This window comes from Schistocerca gregaria, chromosome 2 (assembly GCF_023897955.1).
Source record: "Schistocerca gregaria isolate iqSchGreg1 chromosome 2, iqSchGreg1.2, whole genome shotgun sequence".
Taxonomy (NCBI): Eukaryota; Metazoa; Arthropoda; class Insecta; order Orthoptera; family Acrididae; genus Schistocerca; species Schistocerca gregaria.
In genome coordinates, this window is record NC_064921.1 from 132,077,233 (window position 1) to 132,105,131 (window position 27,899).

The 27,899-nt window shown below is 42.7% G+C and overlaps 1 protein-coding gene and 1 non-coding gene across 2 annotated transcripts in view; one reads left to right on the plus strand and one right to left on the minus strand.

Moving 5' to 3' along the window:
* LOC126335674 (gastrin/cholecystokinin type B receptor-like) overlaps positions 1-27,899 on the plus strand; it is a 595,933-nt gene that overhangs the window by 236,607 nt on the left and 331,427 nt on the right. The gene's annotated exons all lie outside the window — the stretch shown is intronic.
* Trnat-ugu (transfer RNA threonine (anticodon UGU)) lies at positions 14,609-14,682 on the minus strand. Its single transcript has one exon. It is a non-coding gene; the product is annotated as a tRNA-Thr (tRNA).

Here is a 27,899-nt window from a genome sequence, read left to right on the forward strand (position 1 = left end):
GGTTAGCGTGAGCAGCTGCAGAACGAGAAGTCTTTGGATCATGTCTTCCCTCGAGTGGAAAGTTTCATTTTTTATTTTCAGATAATTATTATCTGTCCGTCCGTCCGTCCGATGCTAGGTAACTGCGCAGTAGTATGGGGAAACTACACCTAAACGGAAAAATTTGAAAACGTTAAAAACATATGTTTTGACAGAGCACGGCGAAAAGTGTGCGACTGTGAGACTGTTGCATTCATTTGTTGTAGTTTATGTGACAAACTCTTATGTTTTCATCACTTTTTTGGGAGTGATCATCATCCACAAGAAAACCTAAATCGGGCAAGGTAGAAGAATCTTTTTACCCATTCGCTAAGTGTATAAGTTAGGTGGGTCGACAACATATTCCTGTCATGTGACGCACATGCCGTAACCAGTGTCGTATAGAATATATCAGACGTGTTTTCCTGTGGAGGAATCGGTTGACCTATGACCTTGAGATCAAATGTTTTCGGATCCCATTGGACAGGCACGTCCTTTCGTCGACTAATCGCACGGTTTTGCTGTGCGGTCGCAAAACACAGACACTAAACTTATTGCAGTGAACAGAGACGTCAATGAACGAACAGACAGATCATAACTTTGCGCAAGTAAAAAAAGGTAAACTTTTCACTCGAGGGAAGACTTGAACCAAGGACCTCTCGTTGCGCAGTTGCTCACGCTAACCACGGGACCACGGCGCTCCTGAGCTCACTGTGTCCTTTATGTTGCCTATGTTGCACATGGACTACTCAGTTTGTATATTTTGCTTATTTTTTTCATAGTTCCACACAACTTCTTCCTGTTTTCTCGATTGATCTGTGTTTAGCTTATAACTAAATCTGAGTGGGGTGCGATGGGGAGTTTCCCTTGTCAGTGGATGCCCAGTTGCGGTACTGGCGTGCAAATTCCAGCCATCGTAGCCGATGAACCGTTGGCAGCATGGAAGCATGAACCAGGGCCATATGCAGCAACGTTCACTGAAACGAGCGCTGAAATCGTTGCTCTGCAGATGTACGTCCATTCGCCACTAACATCCCCAGGCGTTTTGCAGCACTGCCATCTATGCCCTGTAGTGTAGGACGTAAGCCTGCATGGCGACTATAACGCAAAAAGTACAACACATGGTTTCAGTAAACACGTGGTACAAAAAGTGTAGACTAATGAAGAAATCCATAAAGGTCACAGTAGTAACATTCTATAGAGCCTAGCAATTGCCCAATACTGCACGGATACGAGAGCAGAGTACTTATGAAAATGTGAAAACAAGTGGTATATTGCACTCTACAGGGCAACACGGCCGTGACAGTATGCAACACGAAAATAGTAAAGGAAGTAACGAAATAAAACACTATAGATGCATATTCACTGGAAGTGAACAGTGAAACGATAGATAAGCAACTAGTGTGTCAATCAGAAGAGGATCTAAAAGAATATGAAACAAAATTAAGAAAAAAAGGGTATTTAAAGTTATAATATGGAACTTCCATTAAATTCAACATCTAAATTAGTAAGAAAACACTATAAAAGAGCTAGTATTGTTACTGATGACTACATAGTAGAAAAAGCAAACTCCTTCATCTATCTGGAACTACGACACGAGTAGTTTAGAGAAAAACTCACAAAAGAGAAACAGAATAAACTGATGCATAAAAGGATAATACTGCGTAAAAATAAAGAGAGTCAATTCTAACACTACAAAAAGTCGTGTTAAAAATTCAAAAGATAGATGAATAGCGCGGAATAAATTTGTATTAGATGTAAATTTAAGAGCTGGTTATCAGTGTTGACATTGGGAAACCACTTAGTTGAGCAACTACTCTAGCAGAACATGAGAGTAGTGAAGTACATGGTTCTAATTAAGACTGCCTGATGAGAGACAATTGGTGCAAGCATTCTGATACGCACTTATCAGTACGAAGAAAAGAGGGATTTACTTTGAAAGGTCACTTCTTCAAGTCTTTTGCGCGGAAGAAGAAGGAGGATAAAGGAAGAAGAAGAAGAGAATGTGATGCTACATCATCTAGTACCTGAGTGGAATACGGAGAAACGGCATGGTACTTGAACCATGAATTGACAGCTTCTTAACTCCTGAAGTGCAGAAGGATATCGACCACTGTATCTGTGTTTTTAAAGCTAAATTAAATTGCACACAGCATTAACGTAATGTATTTGGCCTAAGACACTGTGGACTATAACTGTTCTTACTGTGAAGTCATGGCCTATAAGATTATACAAAAATTAAGCGAATGGTCTTGCTCCCAGTCTAACAGCAATTTATCGTAGACCGCTGGAGAAACGAAGTGTACCTAATGACTGGAAAAGACCACAGGTTATTCCCGTTTGCAAGAAGAACCGTAGAACTGATGTACATTATTATAGGCTCATCTCATTGACGTCAATTACCTGTAGAAATATTGAACATGTTTTGTGCTCAAGAATTATGACGTTTTTGGACAACTAAAATCACATCTGCAAAAATCAACATGGTTTCCGCAGACAGAGATCTTGCGAAATTAAGCTCGCTCTGTTTCTCCGTGAGGTACAGAGCGCTATATAAAGACTTTTGACACCGTCACGCACAGTCGGTTAGTTGAAAAAAATACGATCTTATGTAGTACTGGACCAGATTTGGGACTTATTCCAATATTTCCTAGCAAACAGAACTCATCACGACGCTCTTACGGAACAAAATCGACAGATGTAAAGCTAATCTCCCGAGTACCCCAAGGAAGCGCGACAGAATTGCTACTGTTCACATTTTATATAAATGATGTGGTAGAAAGCGTCGGAATCTCCTTAAGACTGTTCGAAGCTCATGCGTCTGAACATAAGAAAGTAGCAACTCTAGAAAATTTTGCTAAATGACCCGCAAGGGATAGATGAATGGTGCAGGCAGCTGACCCAGAATGTCAATAAATGTAGCATATTGCGCATATATAGCAAAAGAAATCCACAATTGTACAACTGAATCACTGATTGCAGAAACAGCATTAGTCCTTGTATGTTGATTTTGAGAAAAACGGAAAAATAAGTTTGCAGGCCTTAGTATTCAATTTTCTTTGACAGCTCTATCTTACTATGAACGGAACAGTTTCTTAATGATTAGATAATATAATTATTTAAATACTCTAAGTTCGTGGACATGTGCTGTTCCTGAAATCAGGTGGTTGCCTGAAAGGTAAGTCTGTGATAATCAGCAGTTTATTTGTAAATTTATTATGTTCAATACAAAAATTGTTATTATTAGGTTACATTACAGTTTCTGAAGATCAGCTATATTATTTCGCATTAGCAAAATTCTTATTTTATGTGTACATAAGAATTTTGGTAATGCGAAATAAATTATTGAAATGGAAGAGGAGGTAGCTGAAGATGAAATGGGAGATATGATACTGCGCGAAGAGTTTGACAGAGCACTGAAAGACCTAAGTCGAAACAAGGCCCCGAGAATAGACAACATTCCATTAGAACTACTGACAGCCTTGGGAGAGCCGGTCCTGACAAAACTGTACCATCTGGTGAGCAAGATGTATGAGACAGGCGGAATTCCCTCAGACTCCAAGAAGAATATAATAATTCCAATCCCAAAGAAAGCAGGTGTTGACAGATGTGAAAGTTGCCGAACTATCAGTTTAATAAGTCACAGATGCAAAATACTAACGCGAATTCTTTACAGACGAATGGAGAAACTGGTAGAAGCCGACATCGGGGAAGATCAGTTTGGATTCCGTAGAAGTGTTAGAACACGTGAGGCAATACTGAACTTACAACTTATCTTAAGAAAAAGACTTAGAGAAAGGTTTTGACAATGTTGACTGGAATATTCTCTTTCAAATTCTGCAGGTGGCAGGGGTAAAATACATAGAGCGAAATACTATTTACAATTTGTACGGAAATCAGATGGCAGTTATAAAAGTCGAGGGACATGAAAGGGGAGCTGTGGTTGAGAAGGGATTGAGACAGAGTTGTAGCCTCTCTCCTTCTCTCCGATGGTATTCAATCTGTATATCGAGCAAGCAGTAAAGGAAACTAAAGATAAGTTCGGAGTAGGTATTAAAATCCATGGAGAAGAAATAAAACTTTGGGGTTGGCCCATGACATTGTAATTCTGTCAGAGACAGCAATGGACTTGGAAGAGCAGTTGAACGGAATGGAAAGTGTCTTCAAAGGAGGGTATAAGATGAACATCAACAAAAGCAAAACGAGGATATTGGAATGTAGTCGAATTAAGTCGGGTGATGCTGAGGGAATTAGATTAGGAAATCAGACACTTAAAGTAGTAAAGGAGTTTAGCTATTTGGGGAGCAAAATAAATGATGGTGGTCGAAGTAGAGAGGACATAAAATGTAGACTGGCAATGGCAATGAAAGCGTTTCTGAAGAAGTGAAATTTGTTTACATCGAGTATAGATTTAAGTGTCAGGAAGTCGTTTCTGAAAGTATTTGCATGGAGCGTAGCCATGTATGGAAGTGAAACGTGGATGATAACTAGTTAGGACAAGAAGAGAATAGAAGTTTTCGAAATGTGGTGCTACAGAAGAATGCTGAAGATTAGATGGGTAGATCACAACTAATGATGAGGTATTGAACAGAATTGGGCAGGATTTTGTTGCACAACTTGACTAGAAGAAGGGATCGGTTGGTAGGACATGTTCTAAGGCATCAAGGGATCACCAATTTAGTACTGGAGGGCAGCGTGGAAGGTAAAAATCGTAGAGGGAGACCTAGAGATGCATACACTAAGCATATTCAGAAGGATATAAGCTGCAGTAGGTACTGGGAGATGAAAAAGCTTGCACAGGATAGAGTAGCATGGAGAGCAGCATCAAACCAGTCTCAGGACTAAAGACCACAACAAGAACAACATGTGTACATAACGGATTCTGAATAACTACTTTTAACTACAAATCACAATCAGATAAATAGCAAGATTAGTGAAATATTGCTTGTACCTATATCTATTATTCACTGTCAGGCGCTCTGCTGTCTCCTGAAGGCCAGTTGTAGAGAGCTCTGTAAGTGGATAGGAGCTCTTCAGCGATATACGGCTCCAGTTTCTTGAGGTCAGCTATTTTCTTCTCACTTAGTGGTACACATATTTCGTATGCTGTAGACGTCGGTAGTGTTACTGTTGTTTTTAAATCAAAAAGTAAACGAAAAGTGTGCGGCACCACGCTTCCAAAGTATGGTTTTCCAATGACGTTCCCACTACATTCACTGTTATATTCATATTCCTTGAATTCTGAAACGGTGAAGGATGGTTTCTCATTCCTTGTGAGCACTTTGCTGTTCATTGTTTTCCCGATGCATTTTTTACCCCTCTGGTCACTAGGCGACGTTCCACAAGCAAGCGGATTGCTTATCCTCCATACCCTTTGGTTTGTGACACCATAGATACTTAAGAAAACTTTCTTTCATACTTCTCATTGTCCAGTGCTGGAATTAATAAAATAATGAAAAATGTCGCATCTTGGTTTGCAGTAGCCTCCTTGTGGAACTCTTCTTCGTCTTCTGGAAATATTACCTACAGTAAACAGCCATTGGAGATAAGAATGTTGTGCGTCCTTTGATGTCATGTTGTAGAAAAGTGAAAATACTTATTTTCTTTCCTCTTCAGGAAATCTTCCAAAGTAGTTTCTACGACATCTACAAAATTACATAGATATTTCAGCCACGCAATAAATCATTAGTTTACTATTTTACTGACTTATAACCCCCCCCCCCCCCCCCCCCCTCATATTAGAACATTACTTACTTGCAGTCCACACCAATGCTTTTCTTTGAAACTAAGATTCCACTGTAGTTTTTGTACTCTAAACCTTTAATTTACAACCTTCTTATGATTTCACGCTTATACTCCACATTCCTTACACCTTTTTTTCCTCTTTCTACTTTCACCACCATCATGTACATCCATACCTTCCCTGTTCAACATTGCTGTGCTTCACAAAAAAAAAAGTGCGAACACAGAGATGATATTACACAACAGGCTAGTCAACGTTGGCTGCAAAAATAGCACTACTTCTGGACAAGTGTTCTTTCTTCTCTCACTCATAACGTCGGTATCTTGTTTGTCCCGTTAAGAATTATGGACAAATGTTGTTTCTGCATTCATTCGATAGAGGGAGCGCCATAACTTGCAAATCAGCTCTTAACTCAATTTAACCAAAAAGTGGACAAGTGTTGTTTCTGCAATCAGCGATTCAACTATATTATTTATGACATAGTGCTGGAAACTGTATCCCGTAAAATATCTAGGAAAAACTAGCCAGAGTGACCTTAAATGGGATGACCACATATAATAGACACCAGGAAAAATAGTTTCCAGACTATAATTCATAGGAAGACTCTGAAGAACCACGAAGGAATTGGCATATTAGTCGCCTGTTCGACGGATACCTGACTATTGTTCATGAGTATGAGATGCTTACAAGATAGGACATACAAACAGAGAAGATGTAGTAAAGAGTGGCGTGTTTTGCCATGGGATCTTTTAGTCTGCGTCTGACCGTTACAGAGATGCACAGCATGTTATAAGAGAAGCATTGGGAATCCCAGAGAAGTTTATTTTTGAATTTCGAGAGAGCATTTTCCCGGAAGAGTCTGACAACAAATTGCTTCCTCTGACATACACCTCGCGAAATGGCCGCGACGGGAATTCGACAAATTAGAGCTAACAGAGAGGCTTACCGAGAATCTTTCTTCACTTCCTCCAGTTTCGATTTGTGAGTGGAACAGGGTAGAGGAAGAGGAGTGGTGGGGGGGGGGGGGGATCAGTTAGTGGTACCACTGGTACTGTCCGCCATACCATTAACTAGCTTGCGGAGAGTGATGTAGGTGATGTAGATACGGATATGAAGGCAAATATCAGCTGCTGTTATGTTTTCACGAGCGTAATAAACTGCCAAAGGTTTCGTTATCTGTTTTTGCATGAATCCTTTAAAAGATCTGGTAGAAATGTAATTAAAATCACAGTTATTAAATTCAGCTGTTACGAATCACTTTTTTCATACATTTGCATTTAATAAATTTCATTTTATATCATTGACAAAAATTCTATTTGCTTTGTTTCACATACTTTGCTTGTATCCGAAATTAAAACGAGTAGTTTGCAAATCCAGTATTTATTTAATTTTACTTGTCTGTTCTGTGTATCTGTTTGAAATATAGCTGTTAAATTAATTTATTAATACGTAACACTGTATCTTAACGTGGAAAATTCCATTCATTCTAGTTGGCGCTGCTGGATTATGTGGAAGCTCACAGTATCATTCCCTTCTTGTCTAGTTAAGCTGTTTTTCTAGGCAAACACTTCAACGAATTTTTTCATAAGATTTTCTTTGAAAATTTTAAAGCAGAAATTCGTTGGGTAGGCTATTAGGAATATTTAAAGTTAATGTATGACATTCAGTCTGAAAGCTACGTTCTGAAATTAGGGAAAGACTTAATTTATGTTGTCTGGAAATGGGTATTTATTTGAGATGTTTCTAATAAATGATGGTTAAGTATTTAGTACCTTCTAAGCCAGACGTCTTATTCGGCAAATCAAGAATCGACGTAAAGAATAGAGAAATTTCTAAATTTATTCACTTTGCACTGCGAAGAGCCGCTGCAAACATCAAGTTCTAGGGTATTTCATCTGGAGACGTCAATCTTAAATTACGTCTCCATGCAAAGTACTAGTAATTTGTTTTCATTAATTTTTCGTTGACGGCTATTTAATATCTCCATTGCATTGTCCAACAGTATAACATAGTAAACAATTTCTTCTTATCCAACGCGATTTTTTTCATCTCAGCTTGAATCCTGTGCACTATGTTATCCATAATTTTTAATAATGATTAATTTTCTTGGCTTTTTTGTATTTATATCTTCATGTTTCATATAGTTAATGCTCGATATGCTAGCCCAAACACGAGAGTTGTATGCCAACAATACTTCAACAAAGCACTTTGTAAGTACCAATTAGGTTTACCGTTCTTTTGCAGGAACGCTTTTCAGAATATTTCCGTTGTTTGTCCAACATTTATGTCTATTCACGTTTCACCTTCATTAATGACTTTGCTCCGAATCTACATATACGGACTCCAGTTATTCGCATATTGACGAGAGCTGCATATGTCAAAAGGAAACATTTTTCGCCTTTAGACAGCACTCCTAATGGGCAGTCGCCTATAAACTAAATTACAGGATCCCTTCATAATTTATAGAGTGACTTACAAGGTAACAATTATTGAACCACGTGAAAGAAAAACGTAAATTAGTTACAAACAACGGCGTGCACATAATTTATTCAACATGTAAACGTCACTACAGATATTCGGATTTAGGTTATGATCTGTTCGATATATCTGCCACCATTGCCAATGATGTGGCGCAGACGAACAGCGAAATGCTGCTTGACCCGCTGAAGTGTCGGAATACCAATGCTGTCGATGACCTCCAGAATGGCTGTTTTCAGCTCAGCAGTGGTTTTCGGGTTATTGCTGTACACCTTTTCTCTAATACAGAACCATGTAAAGAAGTCACAGGTGATCAGATCCGGAGAAAATTCAGACCAATCAAGGCCCATGCCACTGACCTCTATGTACCGCAGAGCGGTGTCTCTAAAGTGCTTCTTCGGGAGATCAACTACTCTCCTGCTTTTGTGGGGTCGATTTCCGTCTTGCATGAACCACATCTTGTCGAAAACGGGGTTACATTGGATAATGAGGATGAAATCATCTTCCAAAACCCTCACGAACCGTTCCGTAGTCACCGTGCCATTAAGGAATATCGCACCGGATTTGCGTAACTGGACAATGCACACCACACAGTCGCGCATTTAGCGTGAAGAGACTTTTCGATCGCGAAATACGAATTCACAGTCCTCCTAAAGCGCCAGTTTTGCTCGTTGACGAACCCAAGATGAAAGTGGTCTTCGTCGCTAAACCAGACCCTCCAAATGTATACTAATTCGCCTGCCAGCCGTGCAGTTTCAACGTCCTAACGCAGATTATTTTGACGATTTTATTTCATATAGTTCAATAACAGTCACCCTGTTTCTATAATGACCCACGCACTAACATGTTTATATGTGCATGATGGAATACGCATATAATAATACACTCCTGGAAATTGAAATAAGAACACCGTGAATTCATTGTCCCAGGAAGGAGAAACGTTATTGACACATTCCTGGGGTCAGATACATCACATGATCACACTGACAGAACCACAGGCACATAGACACAGGCAACAGAGCATGCACAATGTCGGCACTAGTACAGTGTATATCCACCTTTCGCAGCAATGTAGGCTGCTATTCTCCCATGGAGACGATCGTAGAGATGCTGGATGTAGTCCTGTGGAACGGCTTGCCATGCCATTTCCACCTGGCGCCTCAGTTGGACCAGCGTTCGTGCTGGACGTGCAGACCGCGTGAGACGACGCTTCATCCAGTCCCAAACATGCTCAATGGGGGACAGATCCGGAGATCTTGCTGGCCAGGGTAGTTGACTTACAGCTTCTAGAGCACGTTGGGTGGCACGGGATACATGCGGACGTGCATTGTCCTGTTGGAACAGCAAGTTCCCTTGCCGGTCTAGGAATGGTAGAACGATGGGTTCGATGACGGTTTGGATGTACCGTGCACTATTCAGTGTCCCCTCGACGATCACCAGAGGTGTACGGCCAGTGTAGGAGATCGCTCCCCACACCCTGATGCCAGGTGTTGGCCCTGTGTGCCTCGGTCGTATGCAGTCCTTATTGTGGCGCTCACCTGCACGGCGCCAAACACGCATACGACCATCATTGGCACGAAGGCAGAAGCGACTCTCATCGCTGAAGACGACACGTCTCCATTCGTCCCTCCATTCACGCCTGTCGAGACACCACTGGAGGCGGGCTGCACGATGTTGGGGCGTGAGCGGAAGACGGCCTAACGGTGTGCGGGACCGTAGCCCAGCTTCATGGAGACGGTTGCGAATGGTCCTCGCCGATACCCCAGGAGCAACAGTGTCCCTAATTTGCTGGGAAGTGGTGGTGGGGTCCCCTACGGCACTGCGTAGGATCCTACGGTCTTGGCGTGCATCCGTGCATCGCTGCGGTCCGGTCCCAGGTCGACGGGCACGTGCACCTTCCGCCGACCACTGGCGACAACATCGATGTACTGTGGAGACCTCACGCCCCACGTGTTGAGCAATTCGGCGGTACGTCCACCCGGCCTCCCGCATGCCCACTATACGCCCTCGCTCAAAGTCCGTCAACTGCACATACGGTTCACGTCCACGCTGTCGCGGCATGCTACCAGTGTTAAAGACTGCGATGGAGCTCCGTATGCCACGGCAAACTGGCTGACACTGACGGCGGCGGTGCACCTATGCTGCGCAGCTAGCGCCATTCGACGGCCAACACCGCGGTTCCTGGTGTGTCCGCTGTGCCGTGCGTGTGATCATTGCTTGTACAGCCCTCTCGCAGTGTCCGGAGCAAGTATGGTGGGTCTGACACACCGGTGTCAATGTGTTCTTTTTTCCATTTCTAGGAGTGTAATTTTGAACACGATGGCAAAGGATAATGAGGCATCATTTTCTCGGCACATATCGACGGGACAAATTTGCAAACCGATTGTGGCTATTTAACGTTACATGTTTGAACCATTGTTTAACATAAACTGAACAGTATCGAATCAAACCATGTAGGATAATACTTGGTCGGAGGAGTGGGATGAGTATCATGTTCATGTCCGTATGCCTCTACGGTAGCAGTAATTTTAATCGTGTCTTCCAGTCCCTGAGCGTTTTAAACTCATATGCAACTTTTTTTGCAAAAATTATTCCTTCTTCCAAATCTTTATTAAGAATCAGTAGCGCATATCTTAAATACTACGTAAATAATTTTCAGCCGGTAAACTGATCAGCCTATGCAGCACAAAATGGTGACCTTATACCTCTGCTCTGATAGCTCAACTAAACGTTTTGCACGATTGAAGAAGTGCAGTCTGCTATTAAAATTAGATGTACATCATCAGAATTAAATTTCCAATTGCGTGAAACTCAAAAATCAAATTTTGTGGAGTGCATTTCAAATTGCGGCCACTTGAAAACGTAGGTAATGAAAATCGACCGGCCTTTTTTGCCTTTAAATGAAAATAAATAATAAACATTACCAAGTATCTGTTTTTTTAAGTTTATATCAAACTTACAAATGTCTGTTTTATAACATCCTGAAAGGCATCCAGCTGTATAGAGCAGATTTCGTAATCTTACGAACCAGTTTACAAAACGTTGTCTCGGGAAATACACATTTAAAGTTCTGCATTCGATTTTCTTGTACATAGCTTTAAAACTTTTCAGCTTACCATTAATCTGATAGTCCTGGGCCATACATTATCTTCCTCCTCTTGAGAGGTCTCATTTCGTGAAGCGCGAATCTCTCCAGACGCAATTCCAGCTTCGACACTACTCTGGAGCGAGCGCCGGGTCGGAGGCGTTTTTGTCTCTTGTCGTGGCGAATGAGAAAGGCTGTGGTGCCGATAACGATACTCATGCCTTTAATGTTATGCAACACACCCTCAGAGCTGTAATTAAAAGTGGCACACGCCCAGATGTTAGCAGTCTGGACAACTTTTACACTTGTAAACACGTGGTTTGGAGTAGGGATCCAAATTTATGAAATCCTTGCTTCATTGTTGTTCTGCGTGTAGACTTCGAGGCTCTCTCGAGCATACTTTCGTCGGTCAGATGTTCGCACAGGTTCACTCACTTCACTCCTCAGTGATGGCTCATGATCAAAATCATCCAGTGTCCCGTCCATATCAGCTTGCTCCCGTTCACATCAACTTTCAGAACAGTAATTGTACTGCGGGTTGTCATTCTTTGAACTCCTGGGATAAAGTGACGCCATACCGACTTCTCATCTCACTGTCGTCGGAAGTACATACTTGGGACGTCTGGAAGGAAAGTACTTCAATTTCATCGATATTTTCTTCGACCTAGCCTGTTACAATAACTTTACAGAGAAAGATATATCGATCGGAGTCACGAACGGCCTCTGGCCGTTACTGACGTGTAAGAGACAGTCGGTTTGTTAGTGGTCTGAGAGCGCAAGAAATTATCACTGTGGACTTGCAGAACAGCACTTCATTTGCGTCCGCCGAAGGAATCAGGCGGCGCACAAGAATTAGGGAATACAGATCGGATAAATACACAATCATACATAGATAAATGTATCTCAGAGAAGAACGTTACTTTTACTAGGCGTAAGTACAAGACAATAATAATTGACTAGAAATAACAACAGAACAATTATATCTCAAAACAACATGGACGCTCCGTGGCGGCTGTGAAATATTCAGTGGCGATTGCAGCGCCCCTGACGGCTGGCACGCAAAGCCAACTGACAGGCTTGACGTAAGCAAAATCACGCTTGTGCACAAGACACGCGGCACTTCACTGCACTGAAGGGAAGTGAAATTTGTCTCTACAGGCCCAGCCTCCGATAGCGGCAAGAGTGGGCGCTTCTGATGAAACGTGATTGTCAGGTATAAAGAAATGTCCCGATTGAATACTTTTTATCGCACATTCTTAAGACTATAAGGAGTAGAAAAGAAGAAATTTGTTTTGAGACCCCCTTAAAGCGTTCACGAGCATATAATACGTTGATCGCGCTCATACTTGTATTGGAGAATGCATCTGATATTGGCTGACGACCGGATTCAGCTGATTGCAGTGTAAATAACAGTGATTCTATGACAGACGGTGGAAAATGGAATTTTACTTAACGTTTTGAATGCAGTGTTAACAATCCTTAGAACTGAGATTCTGTTGTGCAGTGGCAGACGAGTAATGTGCTGCGTCTACAGACTGAAGTTGAATGTTGAAATGGATATATATCGGAACGAGGTATCAACTGAGGAACGGATTCCTGAAAGTGTATATGTGGAGCACAGCACTGTGTGGGCGTGAAGAGAGGGACGTCGGAAAGTTACAGAAGAAGTTACCGAATCAGGGACATTTGGCGTTTGGAAACATCGAAGAATATTAAAAAGTAAATGAAAGACTGCTAAATAGCGTAACTGAGACTGCCAATATAAGAATATGGAAAACAGACTGTAGAGGATGTTGGATGTAATATTTATGCAGGGCTGAAAATATTATCACACAGGGTAGGAAAGAACAATCGCTCTCCGTAACCATTACTGTAGTTCTTCAAGTGTAATTTCACTCAGAACGACAGTGTCTTCTAAGCAGATTACATCTCACAACGGTAATTTTAATCCACAGTTCTCTCCTTTCATTCGCCGTACAGTCTCGCGGTATAGCAGTTTCCGCTCCTCACTTTTACCAATTTCCGTCACGTTGCTAGGTAATATCCTTCTCACATACAGCTGTCCGATATAAGCTCTCCTTTTGCGTGTGCCCTTTGATCTGTGCTCGTTAGCCACGTCGTATCTGCCCTCCTGACTGATATTGACTGACGTCGAGAACGCCTGCCCGAAAATACTTCTAGATCTTCTGCGTGCAGTTGCAGTTCCCAGAACAGTCATGCTGTCTGCAGTGTTTTAGTTTTCATGAGGTCCACACCCACTGTAAATTCTTTGAATTGTTACATCCTCTTGCGCTGGGTGTCCATTTATATTGCACTCACTACTGAACAATATCATTTGTAATAAAGCTAAAATAAAAATTACTAACAAGAAATTTATTGTTCGTGTAATTCATACAAATAGGAGTACAAATTACAAAACATCAAAGTGAACATACAAAGGATTTATCGAATTACATAGGGGTACATTCCAATGTAGTTGATCTTGTTGAAATACAGGACATTTTAAATGGAATTTAACGACTACATACGGCTATGACTATTTAATGGACAGCACTACAACGCTAAGAAATAAATAGGATGTTAAAGAACGTTCGACCTTTCTTTTTCTCTATTTTACTCCCCTTGGTCAGAAGTTCAACATTTAAGCGATAGCCCATTCCCGCCCCACTTGTGGGGTCACCATTGCGATCGTATTGGTCACATTCGTCTTGAAATGTTCTCGGGAAAGGAGGCACTTACACACAGTTTTTCACAGGTCTGGAGATCAAGATTTCCAAAAGCAGAACACAGAGTCGCCATATCTAGTACTACAGGCCCAGTGTTATGGAAGATGTTGATTTAAAAAAGATAAACGGGCTTCTGATTAACTGCACTTGCGTAACGATCGAAATTTTGGGTTTCTGTGTAATTCTTATCGGTGAATATCTATGCAACAAATAAATTGTAATTGATATTATCGTTGTCAGTTGACCTGTTAAATGAAACACAAAGGTTTGACATACAATAAACGCATGATACAATCAAACACTTCCCCTGGTCTTATATATTAACATTTCAATGCCAGTCAGAATGACAGACTGTTACCATTAGAACAACACAGTTAATTCAATATGCGTTTCTACCCTTAGACTTTTAAGCTTTCTTTGCATCTTATTGATTTCATTTTTATGGTTTGTTTGCCTGTATATATATACTAAGATGGCATTACAATGAAATGTAACCCCCTTAGCTGCTTACAGGCGTTGACATACGTCAACGGGGACAGATGAACAGATGAAAAGTTGTGCCCCGACCGGGACTCGAACCCGGGATCTCCTGCTTACATGGCAGACGCTCTATCCATCTGAGCCACCGAGATCACAGGGGTGTATGTTTATCGTTTCTGTTGGGCAGTCGTTGTTAGTTTTTTTAAATTGGTTAATATTCGCCAACGACTGTATAACAATTTCCACTATTACAGTTTCCAACCTTAAGACATTTTCAAGCGGTGAAGCCTTAAGCAGTTAAATCTTCTTCTTGTGCTATTGTAGCATGTATCCCACACCGGGTTGGGTGCTGCTTTTCACAACTGCATTTGCTGTGGGATCATATTCTCGTAAAATTATTTGGAAAAATGTAATAAACAGGACAGACGATGGCGAATATGATGTGATCTACCAATCCTACGAGATTATGATACCACAACAAATACAAATATGATTCGTTGTACACAGTAACGAAATGAGTTAAATCTGCCACACATTTTTCGAGTCATACACATGATGTTTCAGAAAGAACTCTTCAACTTTGAAAATTCATATTAATTAATTCTTAGTACCATCTGTAGGGAAATAGATCAAGATTTGTCTCACTTAGCTAGATAGTTCCGAATCGCCACGCAATTAGTACAGTGGCAGTTGCGTTAATGACGGTTGCCTTCACTTGATCCGAGTGTGCTAGCTATGTTTTGGTTTGAAAAATCGAAGTTGGCGACAAGAGTTCAGCGTAGTTTCCGTACCAAGTACGCGAAAGAACCTCTTAGTAGGCCTGCAATTTATGAGTGGCATAGATGTTTTGTAAAAACAGGATGCACAGTAAGACATGGGAAATCATAAAGTCATCCAAGCACATCCGATGACGTCACTGAGCGAGTGAGACAACATTTTGTCAACATCCCTAAGAAATCAACCCTGCGTGTAACTCGCGAACTTCAAATCTCACACAGGACCGTTTGGCGAGTGTTGAAAAATTGTTTGCATTTGAAACAATACAGACAGACGATCGTACAAGTATTAGAAGACACTTATAAAATTGCTGGCAAGAATTTCTGTGCGGATATGTTAAATCGATGAATATTTGTTGGAGAAAATCATCTTGTCTGACTAGTTGACTTTTCACTTAAGTGACAAGATTAATACACGTAACTGTAGGACTTGAGGCACACAACATTGTAACACATTCGTGATATCTCTAAACTGAACGTTTTTTCTACATTGAGCAGGAACAAAGTGTACGGCCCCTTTTTCTGTGGGATAACCATCAACGGGATAGTGTATCTGGATATGTTACAACAATTTTCGATACCACAGTCGATGAGGATAACCAAGAACGAAATATTTACTTCGTGCAAGATGGTGCACCACCCCACTACCTAGCTGACGTCCGAGATTTTATCAGTGACCGATTTGTAGGTCAATGGACTGGCCCTGATGCGTCAATTGCATGGGCCCCATGTTCCTCAGACTTGACATTACCCAATTTCTTTATGGGGATTCATCAAGGATATCGTGTTTGTACCTCCTGTGCCGGCTTCTCTAACTGAACTTAGAGCAAGAATGTATGCCCCCACAGGGCAAACACCTGCAGTGCCACGGCGAGTTTGGGAAGAAATTGACTTCCGATGGGATGTGTGCAGGATAATCAATCAAAGTCGCAATAAACACCTTTAGCTTAACGTAAAAAAAATTGATGTGTTCCCTTACAAAATATCACTAAACGCAGCTGTATATCTTCTTTCAATAAATTTGTATGAATTTTTAAAGTTGGATAGTCCTTTTTGAAACACCCTTTACTTCTGATGTCACTCCTTATCATCATACACTCCTGGAAATTGAAATAAGAACACCGTGAATACATTGTCCCAGGAAGGGGAAACTTTATTGACACATTCCTGGGGTCAGATAGATCACATGATCACACTGACAGAACCACAGGCACATAGACACAGGCAACAGAGCATGCACAATGTCGGCACTAGTACAGTGTATATCCACCTTTCGCAGCAATGCAGGCTGCTATTCTCCCATGGAGACGATCGTAGAGATGCTGGATGTAGTCCTGTGGAACGGCTTGCCATGCCATTTCCACCTGGCGCCTCAGTTGGACCAGCGTTCGTGCTGGACGTGCAGACCGCGTGAGACGACGCTTCATCCAGTCCCAAACATGCTCAATGGGGGACAGATCCGGAGATCTTGCTGGCCAGGGTAGTTGACTTACACCTTCTACAGCACGTTGGGTGACACGGAATACGTGCGGACGTGCATTGTCCTGTTGGAACAGCAAGTTCCCTTGCCGGTCTAGGAATGGTAGAACGATGGGTTCGTTGACGGTTTGGATGTCCGTGCACTATTCAGTGTCCCCTCGACGATCACCAGAGGTGTACGGCCAGTGTAGGAGATCGCTCCAAACACCATGATGCCGGGTGTTGGCCCTGTGTGCCTCGGTCGTATGCAGTCCTGATTGTGGCGCTCACCTGCACGGCGCCAAACACGCATACGACCATCATTGGCACGAAGGCAGAAGCGACTCTCATCGCTGAAGACGACACGTCTCCATTCGTCCCTCCATTCATGCCTGTCGCGACACCACTGGAGGCGGGCTGCACGATGTTGGGGCGTGAGCGGAAGACGGCCTAATGGTGTGCGGGACCGTAGCCCAGCTTCATGGAGACGGTTGCAAATGGTGCTCGCCGTTACCCCAGGAGCAACAGTGTCCCTAATTTGCTGGGAAGTGGCGGTGCGGTCCCCTACGGCACTGCGTAGGATCCTACGGTCTTGGCGTGCATCCGTGCGTCGCTGCGGTCCGGTCCCAGGTCGACGGGCACGTGCACCTTCCGCCGACCACTGGCGACAACATCGATGTACTGTGGAGACCTCACGCCCTACGTGTTGAGCAATTCGGCGGTACGTCCACCCGGCCTCCCGCATGCCCACTATACGCCCTCGCTCAAAGTCCGTCAACTGCACAAACGGTTCACGTCCACGCTGTCGCAGCATGCTACCAGTGTTAAAGACTGCGATGGAGCTCCGTATGCCACGGCAAACTGGCTGACACTGACGGCGGCGGTGCACAAATGCTGCGCAGCTAGCGCCATTCGACGGCCAACACCGCGGTTCCTGGTGTGTCCGCTGTGCCGTGCGTGTGATCATTGCTTGTACAGCCCTCTCGCAGTGTCCGGAGCAAGTATGGTGGGTCTGACACACCGGTGTCAATGTGTTCTTTTTTCCATTTCCAGGAGTGTATGTTACGAGGAGACAACAATCGCATTTTTGTAACTTGTTATATTTATCGTATGTGATGTTCAGAACTCAAAAATTAGCCCCCGAAAGTAATTCGAGTGAACTCTCACAAAGTCTCGAGAAAATCGGCTTTGACTTTTTAATACCCTAAAATATGGTAGATTTTTCGACAGTCACGGTCGTCCTTTGTTGGAATGTTCAGCTGCTTCGCCAGTGGTCGCGGCTTCATTTCCATACGATGCAATTTTTTAAACATAGGTGGATGTAACACACATACAGATGAGAAAAACTTTGTAATCTAGGGAGCGCTCGATCGTACCTCATTTCGCTTATTTAAGTATAAAATTCTACAAATGTATGCTAATTAACACATATCTATTTGCCAGTTTTGTGAAATATGGACGTTTTCTTTTTTACAATTACAACGTCAGATACTAAAATCCAGTTGTGAACGCAAGTATAAAGTCTTAATTATTAATCTTTAATAAAGAGCAGTTCACAGAAATGCGTCTAGAACACGTATTTTTGTTTAAATGTTTACGATCAACGTTTACCATCACTGGGAAATGAAACGTAGTTTCATACGTAGCAAAACGAACTCTGTATCACAGAGTCAACAAGCCTCTTATGAAGAGTCGCTTTGGTTTTGTGGTATTACAGACGCTATGAAAACTTCAAAGTCAACGTTCTGGAGAAGATTTCGAATTTCCATCGACCGGCCTCGGAAGATTGAGATCTGAGTTCTGAACTTCCCGGACCAGGAATACAATGATCTCGTTAGTTATTAAGCGACAACGTCGAATGTCTTTCGGAAATCTAGGAAGAAGGAATTAACATGTTCACCATCAGATGTTACATAAAAGATATCTTCTTAAATGTTTTTGTAATCGTATACTTGTGAAATCAGACGAACTCTAAAATGATTTTATACCCATATAAATGCAAAATCAGATAGTAAAATATGCAAAAGTAAGTAATTCAGAAATGTTGACTGAAAATTCTGAAGCTTATTTGGGATGAAAACACGTGAACCTCAACGCTACACTATATTATGTGATCGAAAGTATCCGGACACCAAACAAAAAAATTCGCTTTTCGTACTAGGTGCTTTGCACTGCCACCCACTGCCAGATACTTCGTATCAGCAACCTCAGTAGTCATTAGATATCGTGAGAGAGAAGAATGGGGTGCTCCGTAGAACTCACGGACATCGAACGTGATCAGGTAATTAGTGTCCACTTGTTATACGTCTGTACGTGAGATTTCCGCACTTCTAAACATCCCTAGGTCCACAGTTTCCGATGTGATAGTGAAGCGGAATCGTCAAGGGACACGTACAGCACAAAAGCATACCTCGTCTGTTGACTGACAGAGACCACCAACAGTTAAAGGTCGTGACGTTTAATAGGTAGACATCGATCCAGACCATCACACAGGAATTCCAAACTGCGTCAGTATCCGCTGCAAGTGCTATGAAAGTTATGCTGGAGGTGAGAAAACTTAGATTTCATGGTACCTCATAAACCACACATCACGCCGGTAAATGCCAAGCGACACCTCGCTTGGTGTAAGGAGCGTAAACATTGGACGATTGAACAGTCATAAAACGTTTTGTGGAGTGAAGAATAACGGTACACAATGTAGCGGTCCGATGGCAGGGTGTGGGTATGGCGAATGCCCGGTGAACGTCATTTGCCAGCGTATATAGAGCCAACAGTAAAATTCAGAGGCGGTTGTGTTATGGTATGGTTTTTGGTGTTTTGGGAGGTTTTGGAACGCCGTCTTCGTGCCAGGCCTCACCGACCAACATCGATATCTCTCCTCAGTGCAGCACTCCGTGAAGAATAGGCTGCCGTTCCCCGAGAAACATTCCAGCACTTGAATGAATGTATGTCTGCGAGAGCATAATCTGTCATCAAGGCTAAGGGTGGGCCAACACCATACTGAATTCCAGCATCCCCGATGGACGGCGCCACGAACTTGTGTATCATTTTCAGATAGGTGTCCGGATACTTTTGATTACAGAGATTATATGAAATCCAGAGTAACCGGTTGACCAAGCATACAACTGTAACAAAGAAATCTGTTCTCAATAATATATGTGTACATTATCTGACTCTGTGACAAAATGACTCTATGTTAAATGTTAGCCTGAATGTTGTGACTGAAAGCATTGTTGTGCCAGAGCCATTATCTTATTCACACAACAAATGATCACTGCATCAATCGCATCTGAGTTTATCTGTTAAATATTGTTTAAATCTCAATATAGCATTTTCACAAAATATTACGCTCCCATGAAACCTCTGAACTTATAATGACGTTATTCTTGTAAACAACTATAACAATCACTCTGCCTGACTCTGAACGTGAACTACAATGATAATGAAATTTATGGCTTACATGTGCACAGTGGATAGCTCAACTACTCTGCAACTCTATTTTTTTATATGATACTAAATTTTCTGAGTATCAAAATTATATTTCATTCACCTCACTCGCGATGTACAGTGCGAATGAACAGTCAAATAAAACATGAATTCAGATGAGAAATGGGGTACTAATGCCATCGACAAAGAAACAGCTGAGTCGACACTTTTAGTTTTAATTGAGGCTCATTGTCATAGGAACAATACAACTTTTCACACTTCTCACGCATGAACTAATTCGCAAAATGCCGAGTGTCTCGTTAGCATTTATCACTGCAGGGAAAGACAGAACCATATAACTTCGTTACAAAAAATTCACAGAAAATCTAAACCATAAACACTGTCATGACAATTACCATACAAAATTGTTACGAATATAACAAATCACTTCACCTTTCAATGTTAACTTTTCTCATTGATAGAGCATTACAATCCTTCTGCTTAATGTCTCTCTTTAAACATGATATTACAAAAAAATACTCCAAATAATGCTGCCTTCATTCAAGGGCAGGCCAGCTTCCATTTAAAATCAAGTACATTACCAAACAGTTGCTTCTATAAGCACACTATGTCTTCACTCTGACGAAGTAAAGCAAACCTCTGACCAACATTTCTGGTCTCGAACGTAGTTCCAACGAGTATAGCTATAAAGATATTGTTAAAGCAATATTACAAGACCTAAGAACATATATTAAATTTACAAATTAACTCATATTTGTGGCCCATGGCATGAATTATCGTATCAAATAGAACAGCTATCTTTCACATTCTCATCACGAAGTTATTTCCGTAAACCAACGTAGATTGTTTGAGAGAAGTTATTATTGAGCAATGGGATAGCTTACGAAGTGCGGTGATTTCCTGAGAAGAGTAATCTGCGCAGTTCATTCCATCTTATCCATTTAGTATCGCTCTTGTTCACTTCATATTCTACAAATGCTGATTTCCATATATCACCGTTTCGCTGTATTTATGCTGACGTAATCGTAGACTTTAAGGCCGTCTTTTGCCACATTGCAAAACACCGCATCTCATGCCATAAACTCTTTAAATAATCCTCCAAAAATCCAGTTCGTCAACCTCTGCTACGTGTGAAGTATAAAATATAACGTAGGAATGGAGCTATAAACCTGACCCGTTTATGAATCGAATAATGCCGCAGGAAGAGCAGGGAAAGGGATCGCTATGTTCGGGAGCCTTGCCCGTGACTGTTGTCCTAAATACAGTGCGTTAATGAAGCTGTAAGTCAATCACTGACGTTGCCCGGTAGCAAAGGGCGAACCACGTGTGTAAATGCAAATCAGCCTTTCTCCCTCTAGGATACGTTTTATGATCCAGCCTTTGTCCTCCCTCTATTGCTATTCCACAGGGTGCACGGGAGTCTCTGGCTTCATTTTAGCTCACGTCTGGCATATATGGAGAGCTATTCAAAGGCTTGTTCAGATGCACGTCACAAGTTGCTTTTACACCTGCCTTGAATCTGATACGCGTTGTGTATTAGAACACCAGTCCTATCGGGAAGCACGTGACAATAAGACTTACACTTTGATGGAAAACTGAGTGGTTTTTCTTCAGATACATCATCTCTCCACGCAAAATTTATGAAAGAAAAGACAATAAAACATTTCTGACAGTAAGAGTGTCTTTTGATTCTTTCATTTCGTTTTGTGTTTACTTCCTTTTCTACATTATCTCCACGTGAGGTCAGCATGATAGGTAGTATACTGTTGTTGTTCATTTCTGAAATGACTCGTTCAGGAAATGAATCTAATTGAAACAGGTGAGGGAACCATTTTTCCTTTCGATTAATTGCTTAATTACATAGCACGTTTTGCACAATTATGTGTTACAGTTCAAAATTAGAGGAAGATGGCATGCGAAAGGCGAATAACGGTACTATTTAATTCTCGGATGCATAGTAGCGTCAACTGTTCCATTAGAATGAGTGTGGTAATAACAAATTAAGATTTGATCAGAATTTGATTTAAAGCTGCCAGAGGACGTAATGCTGCTGAAAATTCGCTATCGACCGTGTGAAATGTATGGGGTCATGGTACTGCAAGTGACGCCATTTTTCATATGTTAGGATTCATTTGTTATACGTTGAAGATATTTCGCCGCATTTTGTTTCTATTCATGGCAAACCACCCTGGACTTACATTTCAACAAGATAATGCCCGCAGCACACGGTAAGAGTTTCTGCTGCATGTCTTTGTAATTGTCAAACCCTAACTTGGCCAGCAAAGTCGTCAGATCTCTCCCAAGTTGAGAATATATGGACTACTATGGGCTAGCTTGGGTTGTTTGGGGAAGAAGACCAGACAGCGAGGTCATGGGTCTCATCGGATTAGGGAAGGATGGGGAAGGAAGTCGGCCGTGCCCTTTCAAGGGAAGCATCCTGGCATTTGCCTGGAGTGATTTATGGAAATCACGGGAAACCTAAATGAGGATAACCGGACCATTATGAGCAGTGCCTTCCAGCCACATTGGAATTTTGACGATCCAATGCGCCATTGGACAGAGTCTGGCACGATGTCTCTCAGGAGGACATCCAGCATCTCAGTTAATCAGTGTCAAGCCGAATAACTGCTTGCATAAGGGACAGAGGTAGATCAACGTGTTACTAATTTGCTCAATTTATGAAGCTCTTTCTACTGTATAAATCATACATCTTTTCTGAAATGGTTATCATCAGTTTTTCTTTACGTGTACTTCACTTCTACCGATTTCTGCCCTTTTCGGGTAATTACTTCGTGGTGCGTTGCTTTTTTGTCTTTAGAGTGTATGTTTAGGGAACTGAAGAACTTATATTTTCGATGAAAAATGCTAAAATCTCGGAAAGTTTATACAAGGTAGTCTCTTTGGTACGATTCATATTTTGTTCGTAATTTTAATTTTGTAGAAGAATGAGGACGTAGAGCTTAGAGAGCACTAAAATATCTTAACTTTTACAACAGCTATAATACATGTTCATTGGGTACAGATCTATTATTGTTCAGTACCTCCGTTGACGTTATTGCTTTGGTTCTACAAAGTTGAGAAGGAATATGAGTTTTTGGCAAACTGTAATTATATTTTTTTGTAAGTCATCCTTAAACTACGAAACGCCTATAAATGTGTCCTATATGAGAAACAGCCTTTCTTTGTATCCTAAGTAGCAGCAAGTGTGGCTAAAACAGGAATTATGTTGCAACATGCTGCTTTAATGACCGTTCAAGAGAATGAAGGTCTTCGTACCGTAAGCTGTAGGCTGAGCTCGTCTCAGTTATGATGATTGCCAGTACGTTCCTCCGACATACAGGATGAGTCAGGATAGGTACCCGCTTTGACAGGTGGTAGCATTGGTGGTAGCATTGGTGGTAGTATTGTGGTAGAACGAAGCCCACCTTCCAACTCTAGAAGAACTGCCGCACAACTCGAGATTGCACAAACACGAGTGATGTGTGCAGTACGCGAACAAGTCTGCATCCATATCTCCAACAGAGAGCGCAACATCTGCACGTAAGAGATGATACCAAATAAAAGCCATTCTGTCAATAGATCATTGCCAGTGAGCGTTAAATTCCACGCATTTTATTCACTGATGAGTCAACGTTTTAGACTGGGCAGATGAAAATGTACCCTCTACCTGGGAAACAATTTTTACGCATGTTTCTCAGTGAATCTGTGGTGCGGTAATATTGATGACCAACTCATCGGTCCAGTTGTTGTAGATAACAGTGTTAATGGAGTTCGGTTTCATGATTTCCTTCAAAATGTGTTACGAGAATACTTCGAGGATAATCCTTTGGGAACACATGGTAATATTTACTTTCAGCACGACGGAGCTCCTGCACATTGCGTACGGCTAGTGACACATTACCTCACTGAAACGAATCGCGCGCGTTGAAATGGCCGCCGAGGGGTAACATCTAGGCCACCGGTGTCACCCGTTCTTACTCTATTACATTACAGTTTGTGAGGTTGGCTTAAGAGCAAAGTTTACAAGAGCAGAGTGGACGCAAAGAAGGAACTTCTCAATCGTATTTTATATCAGTGTGCTCAAATAAATGGCAATGCACGTTGCAATTGTTGTACATAGCTTCAAAAAGCATTGCTGTTGACGGTGGAGTTTTTGGTTAATTTTAGTTAAACAAAACATTAGAACACAAAGATTCAATTACTATCATCTGCACTTGAGCTGTTCCCTAGTGTTTTTATTAGTTTACCTGGGAACTGTTAATAACAGGACATACGTTCACATGACTTTTTTCTGCCAGAATCACTAATACTATCACTCTTCAGAGCATGTCTCTTTCCTCCTGACTCTCCCTGCGTCATGATCCCCGCTGTATCTCCCTCTGTCCCCCTCCGATGCAGAGGATGTTTCAAAATTATTCACCCAATTTCATAAGGCTATATCTTCTTCATAAATGACGACAGAAACTTGGTATTAAATTCGGCTTACGAATAGGGTAATGAAGCTTTAAATTTCGAAAGAAATGCTTGATTTTACAAGGGGCCATCAAAAAGTTTTCGTTCATATATCCTACAAGATCGCCATGATCGTTGAGGTAGTCATCCCTCCATCGCGCCACGTTGAAGTTGTCCGCCTGGTACAAAACGTCGTCCTGCTGCGTGAAGAAGTCCGTAAGTGAATAAAACGTTCTCGGTCTTCAAGCCTCGAGCTTTCAATAACCATCTCCACCATCGTCGTCAGGAGTTCACTGACTGCGGGGAATGCTTTTTTTTCTTTATTGTTATTTTAAAACGTGTTTACAGGCAGGCCTTCAGCATCATGTTATTCCGCTCATTGGCTGCAGAGAAACACCAAAGATACAAATGGAGACAATTAGACAAAAAAATACGGTGGACATATAAACGGAGACAAACACTTTTTAAAATACATGGAGCCGTTCACGGGCGTAGAGTCCAAGATAAAATTTGTTCAGACACTTGGACACATACATAGACGAAATTTGTCACACGTGAACGTAGGCGCACAAAACGAATAACACTGAACCACTTAAGCACAAAACGACAGCACACAGAGAAACACGATTCGTTGATCTCTGGCGCGCGAATGTTCACTAACCATGTACGAGTCCGTGGACCTGCCAAGATAGGAGGAGGGGGCTGGGAGAGGGAGAGGGGAGAGCAGATGCCATGGGCAGGGGAGATAGGGGAGGGGAGGAAGGGGGCGGGGAAGCGCTGGGGGGAAAGGGGTGGAGGAACGGGACGGGGGAAAAGGAAAGAGAAGGGAGGGAGGGTGCCTAAAGGAAAGGACACAGGAAATTTGGGTTCGAAGGATCAAAGTTGGTAGGAGTGGTAGATGGAAAGGAGGAGGACATCATCAGGGAGGGGGAGCTGGCAAAAGTCATCCTCGGAGAGGGTAAGGAGGGTGGAGAGATGGAGACCAGGTGGGATGTGGGAATACAGGTGTGGCAGTGGGCGGGGGTGGGAGAGGGCGGGTGAGGAGGATCGGGTTTGCAGGAGATGTACAGGATCCGTATCCTTTCAAGGAAAAGGAGTAGGTGGGGAAACGGAATGAGATCGTACAGGATCCACGTGGGGGAGGGGAGACAGATGCGATAGGTGAGGCTGAGAGCATGGCGTTCAAGTGTTTGAAGGGATTTATAAAAGGTAGTGGGGGGCCGTAGATCCAGGCCAGGTGGGCGTAACAATGGACAGAGCGGATGAGGGATTTATAGGTGTGGAGGATGGTGGAGGGGTCCAGACCCCACGTACGGCCGGAAAGGAGCTTGAGGAGACAGAGCCGGAAGCGTGCCTTGTCTTGGGTTATCCGAAGAGGGGGGGGGGGGGGTCCAGGAGAGGCGACGGTCGAGGGTGACGCAAAGGTACCTGAGGGCGGGGGTGAGGGTGATAGGACCGCCATAGACGGTGAGATAGAAATCAAGGAGGCGGAAGGAAGGGGTGGTTTTGCCTACAATGATCGCCTGAGTTTTGGAGGGACGCGGGGAATGCTACGGTCTCTCGCTTATATAGGCATCAAGACACCATCAGCAGCCAATCAGATAGATCCAATCTGGCGCTCGCGCGTAAGTCGACCCCGGCAGCTAGCGGAGCTATTGCCCGTGGCAGCACGTGTAACGTCAGGAGGCGCCAGGGCAGGCGCCACGTCTGAAACTACCTCTCCCGCGTCGCGCATCTGTCTTTGCTTTCTTTCGATGTTCAACGCCCGCCCTCATGCCCTGCTGACTGTGTACCCTTGGTCTCTCTTCAAATTGTTGTTATTTAAACGAATCTCGGACGCTCCCTTTAGAACGGAGTCCCAATATGTAGAAGCATGAGCTCACAGTTTTGTACTTCCGAACTTATTTTATTTCCGTTTTGTAGGCAATGCTCCCCTATGGCCGACTTGTCAAGCTCCCTTTGTTTTATATGGCACTTGTGCTCAGAACAAAGCTCCGCAACCGTGCGAATTGTTTGTCCGATATACATGCTGCCACATTCACAGGGTACACCATACACACCGGACACTCGAAGAGCAATGTCGTCTTCAACAGGGCGCAACATATATAGTATCTTGGGGGCTGGCCGGAACACCAGTCTTAGCCCATGTTTCTGCAGCAGACGTCTTAACTTGCTGCTAGTTGCTCCACAGTGTGGCAGGAACGCAGTCCGTAGGACCTCTTCTACTGATTCACCAGGTGCCTTTCGTCGGCGGCCCTTGAAAGCGCTTGCGATGTCTTTTTTGCTGCATCTACTTTCCCCGAAAACACGTTTTAAGTTCTGCAATTCAGACTGTAGGTGGTCATCGTTAGAGATAATCTTGGCTCTATGAACCAGCGTGTTCAGAACCGCTTTTTTGTGTACAAGGTGGTGGAATCTATTGGCGTTCAGGTACCGACTAGTGTGTTCCGGTACACTGAATGACCAGGCTGGCCTCGTGCCTTCCGCTGAATCCAAACATCCAGTACCCTATCTAAGCGAGAAATATCCTATATAAGCGAGAAATCTTCAAACACGTAATAAATACCATCAGCAGTAGAGTGCGTGGTGATGCTCTTGGTCTCTTCCATGTGATGCTGTTCCCTGGGGGAGGCTTGTTTCTCTTGCTTGTTTCCCTTTACGAAGACCTGCGATCTAGAAGCGAGTGCCACAACTCTATCAGTTTTAGTAAAGACACTTAACAGCTTTGTGGAGTGCGATAGCTTTGGGCGTACTTCCTCCTCTGACCACTTGTGTTGATCTTTTTCTAGTTGCCTAATATGAAGAAATGATCCATGGCCTCTTCAGTATACAAGTACTGTGAAATGGCCGTGTATTCACCTTTCTCGGTGTAGCGGGCGGCCGAGTTCAGTCGGTCCTTGCTACATTGCTCAGAGCGCTGAACTGTGGTCCACAGGAGATTTACGATCGCTTGGTGCTTAGCGACCGACAAGCAGAAGGTGCCCGGTCAACGGGTTCGCTACCAAAGAAATAAGGAAGATGGGAGAACCTTACGACCCTCGCACAACAGCAGCTATCATTATAAAAGTTCAAGAACGAATTCTCGCATGGTTTCCGTTCCAGGACGTGTCAGGTGTGTTGCTCGAAGACCATTATTTCCGTTCCAGCAACGTGTCGTGTACGTAGCTTGAACACCATATCCGCCTTTCTACACTGTACATCGAACTATGTCGAAATGGCTTGTCTGAAGACTGCTT